The sequence below is a fragment of the Amblyomma maculatum genome, chromosome 1 (genome assembly GCF_055883805.1).
Source record: "Amblyomma maculatum isolate TAMU_Amacu chromosome 1, ASM5588380v1, whole genome shotgun sequence".
In the NCBI taxonomy this organism is placed as follows: Eukaryota; Metazoa; Arthropoda; class Arachnida; order Ixodida; family Ixodidae; genus Amblyomma; species Amblyomma maculatum.
Window position 1 is genome coordinate 47,855,118 of NC_139344.1, and position 6,000 is coordinate 47,861,117.

Genomic DNA, 6,000 nt, shown 5'->3' on the forward strand with positions numbered 1-6,000 from the left:
TTGACAACTATGATTAATTTGCTCGTCTAGCTCACGGGAGCTCTATTTTCAAGGAAGGTAGCCTCTTCGTCATTCGAGCACGGTACCCAACCTAAAAGAAAACGTTGCAGCTGAGGCACCACTTGACGGCGGCTTTTTGGTCAGTGCGGCAGTTTTGATATGAGTGGTATTCATGCGCACAAAAATATATTTGCAAACATCATTCTCGGCTATCACTGTAATCTTAGTTTGCGGTTATGTATCAATATTAAATGTGTGCATCAAAACGCAGTACGATTCGGCAGTTGTTTTTTTTTTTTTTTTTTCGCTGGAACACGAAAAAACTCGGCAACCTGAAAGCGTAATAACTGACTCGTATAGAGCTACACGCTTTTCTGTAATTCGTAAGCCTTTGTGGATTCCTCCGTTGTGTACAACGTGTGCAGAATGTTTCAAACGCCCTGAGATTGCTCTCCGTTTGCCTGAGCAGTCGTACGTGTGTGTGTGTGTGTGTGTGTGTGTGTGTGTGTGTGTGTGTGTGTGTGTGTGTGTGTGTGTGTGTGTGTGTGTGTGTGTGTGTGTGTGTGTGTGTGTGTGTGTGTGTGTGTGTGTGTGTGTGTGTGTGTGCGTGCGTGTGTGTGTGTGTGTGTGTGTGCGTGTGCGTGCGTGCGTGCGCGCGCGCGGGGGGGGGGGGGGGGGAGATATAACAGTGAATTCAGTGCCATGCAGCAAACGCGAATTGAGGGCGCACTTGCGCGCTGCATTCAAGGCAGCAGCTTTAGTCCTATACACAATCTTCGGCTGTGTAGTCTGCAAACGGCACAAAAAACTCTCCTCAGCGCGTTTTGTACAGCACTTCCTGCGTGTCGCCCATCGCAGCCACAGTGCTGACGGCATAGTTTCGTTTTTGATCGTTCGCCTCATGCTCGCGTCGTAGCGGCGGTACACACCACTGCAACAAGGTTCACACAGCCCGTAAAAGCGTACTTGCGTGCCTTCGGCGCAGGAGCCAGAGCGCCAGAAGCGGTGGTACATGCGGTATATATATATATATATATATATATATATATATATATATATATATATATATGTGTGTGTGTGTGTGTGTGGCGCTGGTGAACACTCTCAAGGTTCGTATACAGACAACATAAATACCCAAGAAAGTAGCAGGGGGGTCAGCGGCCGATGTAGCTCAGTTGGAAGAGCACCGGACGCGTTATTCGGAGGTCGTGGGTTCGGATCCCACCATCGGCACGTTGTTTTTTCTTCTACTTTGTGTCTAATTATCTTTCCCCTTAACAGGTTACTAATTTCTGTGATTATCCAAGTAAACATTATAAAAAAAAAAGACAAAGTACCATCCCCAACGCTTTCCTTGGCCTCGCCGACTGTTTGCTTCTTTCCTTCATGTATTATAACGAGCACCCTCATTTCCCCTTGATTGATCTGCTTGTAGCTTACGGGGGTCTCGGTTCTGGCAGTCTTGAAGCCATAGGTAGCGTAAGAGGGTTCTAGCACAGCTTTCGCCCTCGCTCTTGATCACGTTCTACGTGACGCAGGCGGTAACAAAGGACGTCCCACGTCCGCCGCTATGGCTGAGGGTGGCGCTGGTGAACACTCTCAAGGTTCGTATACAGACAACATAAATACCCAAGAAAGTAGCAGGGGGGACAGCGGCCGATGTAGCTCAGTTGGAAGAGCACCGGACGCGTTATTCGGAGGTCGCGGGTTCGGATCCCATCATCGGCACGTTGTTTTTTCTTCTACTTTGTGTCTAATTATCTTTCCCCTAAACAGATTACATTACTCATTTCTGTGATTACCCAAGTAAACATTATAAAAAAAAAAGCCAAAGTACCATCCCCAACGCTTTCCTTGGCCTCGCCGACTGTTTGCTTCTTTCCTTCATGTATTATAACGAGCGCCCTCATCTCCTCGTGATTGATCTGCTTGTAGCTTACGGGGGTCTCGGGTCTCGGTTCTGGCAGTCTTGAAACCATAGGTAGCGTAAGAGGGTTCTAGCACAGCTTTCGCCCTCGCTCTTGATCACGTTCTACGTGACGCAGGCGGTAACAAAGGACGTCCCACGTCCGCCGCTATGGCTGAGGGTGGCGCTGGTGAACACTCTCAAGGTTCGTATACAGACAACATAAATACCCAAGAAAGTAGCAGGGGGGACAGCGGCCGATGTAGCTCAGTTGGAAGAGCACCGGACGCGTTATTCGGAGGTCGTGGGTTCGGATCCCACCATCGGCACGTTGTTTTTTCTTCTACTTTGTGTCTAATTATCTTTCCCCTTAACAGATTATTAATTTCTGTGATTATCCAAGTAAACATTATAAAAAAAAAGACAAAGTACCATCCCCAACGCTTTCCTTGGCCTCGCCGACTGTTTGCTTCTTTCCTTTATGTATTATAACGAGCACCCTCATTTCCCCTTGATTGATCTGCATATATATATATATATATATATATATATATATATATATATATATATATATGGTTTGGTTTTGGTTTGTTGGGTTTAACCTCCCAAAGCGACTCAGGATATGAGAGACCCCTTAGTGGAGGACTCCGGAGATTTCGACCACCTGGGGTTCTTTAACGTGCACTTACATCGCACAGCACACGGGTGCCTTGCTTTTCGCCCCCACCGAAAAGCGCGGCCGCCTATCAACATATGATGGTACATTATGAAAAACAGAAGCAGCAAAAAGATATGGCTCAAAGGCAGCCGACAACTTCAGGGCTATACAGGATCTGGAAGCACAACAGCGGGGTTTACTATACAAGGGACAAGTACATTAGTCAAACATTCTCGTCACCATCTTCTAGCAGCTTCCTTTGAACAGTTCTTAACACTCATTGAAATCAGTGCGGTTTCTCGAAACAATCAGCAGGAGGAACGTTTGATCAGTTAAATCTCGCCCATCAAGCTTGTAGTTGGATACAACACGGTAGAGCAGCGGCAAATACACATCAAAAGAGGCCCAGAGCTCCAGCCGGTTGCGCCGGCTGCGACCTCAAGCACATTGCGGTTAATGCTGTTTTACGAGCGTATTAGCGTATTCGACTATTTGGCTCGTACATTAACAGCGTTTTTAGCCTCTCTGCTCTAGTACTTAGTGAGGGAATTGTAGGCGCTGCTTTCTCGATTAGCTTGCTGCATTTAATGTGTTAGTTTACACCAGCAGAGCACGCTTTCTGTATGCTGCGTGCGTAAATCGATGTCAGCCCCAGTAAATTAACAAAAAGTAAGCGCTTTTCCTGCAGCTCAGTTAATATTTCGCCGATGCATGCATATACGTTACAATGACTTTTCTAGATGCAGCGCAAGTGGCGGGCGTATACAATGTGGTGACCACATTTTCGGCTTTTGACTGCGATGATCAAATTCCTTGGGCAATTTGCAGCACCACGGAACTGATGCGTCAAGCAATGCGTTAAATTAAGGCATTGTTAGCGCCATATTGTCGCGAACCATTCAAATCTTGGTTGTTTTCAACAGCCGTCGGCATGCGCCACTGGGATCGTGGTTTACGGACCGATTTTGTGCTCTTTGTTTGTTCATGCTCGGTATCGCGAAACGCGCCTTTACGCTTTCTTTGTTGCGCGAGATTAGCCTGGAATGATCTCAGGCAAGCACAGATGTTCCCGTATTATTCCGGACTTTCCTAATATCCCTTGGCTGGTTTACCCAGACGTTTCTGCGCCGACTTTAATTTGAGCACTCCCGAATGAAACGGGCATTCTGAGGTCGACGACCGAGAAGCAGGATTTCTGCTTTCGACGCCGCGGCATTTCTTAATTCTTTTGCAGGCGCAAATCAGCCCAACAAAGAGTTTCTTTCATTGCAACTCTTCGTTTGTCCTCTAAGGCATAGCCATTACCACGTGACAATATGACGCAATCGAATGGTGGTAAGCGCGTAACCGATGACCCATTCATCGTAATTCCCGCAATAGCAAGATTTCCACACTTCTTGAGATCACAGCCCCCCCCCCCCCCCCCCCCCTCCTCCATGCAGGTCTTGAATTTAACATCCACATTGGATGCATGCAGTCGCGGAAGACGCCGGAAAACGCCAGCAAGCCTCCTATAGGGTAGCAGACCGTACCGCTTAACTTGCTCGGGGCGACGATGACCGCCTCTGCATAAGGTTCGAGGTGTGAAAAAAGTCCCGGGGATGAAATACTTATAGGGAAACCCATAGAGGGGCTGAGACAATGCCAGAGGCAATGCACCTTCGATATTGGTAATCGACGGCCACCAATGAACAGCAGTTCCATGCGGCAGTCAAAAGTAACTCATAGCAGCGGCCTGCCGTAAATCCAAGTAATAGGCAGGTTCATGCGCAGGCGGCCGAAATCAGGGGGAGGAAATCTAGGCAGCAGAAAAACTGGGACGCCCGTGCCCTTGGTAGAAGAGCAAGTGACTGCATGGCTGGCAGATGGGAACAAGGAAGGCGCAAGTCCACGTTCCTCGGCATCTCACGCGACTGTCGCGAGAAAAGAAAAGTCAAGTTCGCGGAGAGCAAAACGTTCACGGAGGGCATTTAAACCTACTTCCGTTCTGTGAAGGAGAAAAAATCCACCTTACTGCAACTTAATTTTACGTAATCCATTGCAACATGCCCTATATCCAACTTAATCTACTCCTGATGCACTGATTTTTCAACTAATTAATCCAGCGTCATCCAATGTAATCCACCATAATTTACCCTTAATTGAACGTTACAACCCTTGACGTAATCCAACCCCTTTGGTTTCTTGTGCACCGCACGCGTTCATTAATTATGCAGTGAACCACTGTGATCACGTGACTGGCCCCATGACGCCACGTCAAATTTTCAGGACCATTTTTCGTGAACATCAACGCCGGGTTCTGCTACGGTTGGTACAATTAAGCTTTCACTACCCTAGCTGCTCTCGACTTAAATCTCCATGACCTCTCTTGTGAAGCTTTCAAAGACTCCGAGGAAAAGACGCGATGCGCCGGCCGCAGCGCAGGCCAGCACCCATCCATGCAAGGCGCAACTTCAGCCCAAGAATAACGTGAAACTACTTAGAGCGTCCATCAAGTGCAGCGCCGTCAGCCTTCATACATTCGTGTTCTTGGGTTGAGTTCAGAGGTGTTAAGAGGGTTAGTTATTCTCTAATCGCGTTTGGCGATTTCTGTCCGTCTGCCGGCGGCTTCAAATTCAAGATGTTGGAGCATGGGGTAGGGGAGGGGGGACCACTTGGTTCAAAATTATGGCCTAATCGCCGATTACCGAAGTTCGGACCGGTGTTAAACGGTTCGTTTGGTTAATGCACACGAAGTTGTTAGTCGAGTCGACCTCTAAAATGTGTGAGGGAATCGTACCGACGACCTGAGGTGATTGAAGTCGTACGGGGGTGTAACTTCCGGGAGCCATGGCGGTAAATTGGTTTAGAGGAAAGGAAAGGCGCATGTATCTGTCACACTTCTTGGTGGACAGCTGAGTGTGAACCGCGCCGTTAGTGAAGGTAGGAGGGCGGGAGTCAAAGAAGAGAGAGAGAAGGGGGTGCCGTAGTGGAGGGCTCCGGAATAATTTCGACCACCTGGAGATCTTTAACCTGTACTGACATCGCACAGCACACTGACGCCCTTAGCGTCTAGCCGCCATCTAAACGCGGCCGCCGCGGTCGGGATCGAACCTGCGGGTGTTCCGAGAACAGCTTCTAATGCTTGTCGGCGTTGGTTGCAGTCTTTTTTTCTTTTTTATATCGTGCTAGAAAAATTGGCCACCCTGTATACGCAGTGCCTGGTGTCATCGACGGTACCGAAACCATGGAAGAATGCAAACATTATCCTTATTCATTAGAAAGGGGACTCTAAGGACCTTAAAAATTACAGACCAATCAGCTTACTGTCTGTTACGTATAAGGTATTTACTAAGGTAATCGCTAATAGAATCAGGACAACCTTAGACTGCAATCAAGCAAAGGATCAAGCAGGTTTTCGGAAACGATACTCTACTATCGATCATATCCATACCAT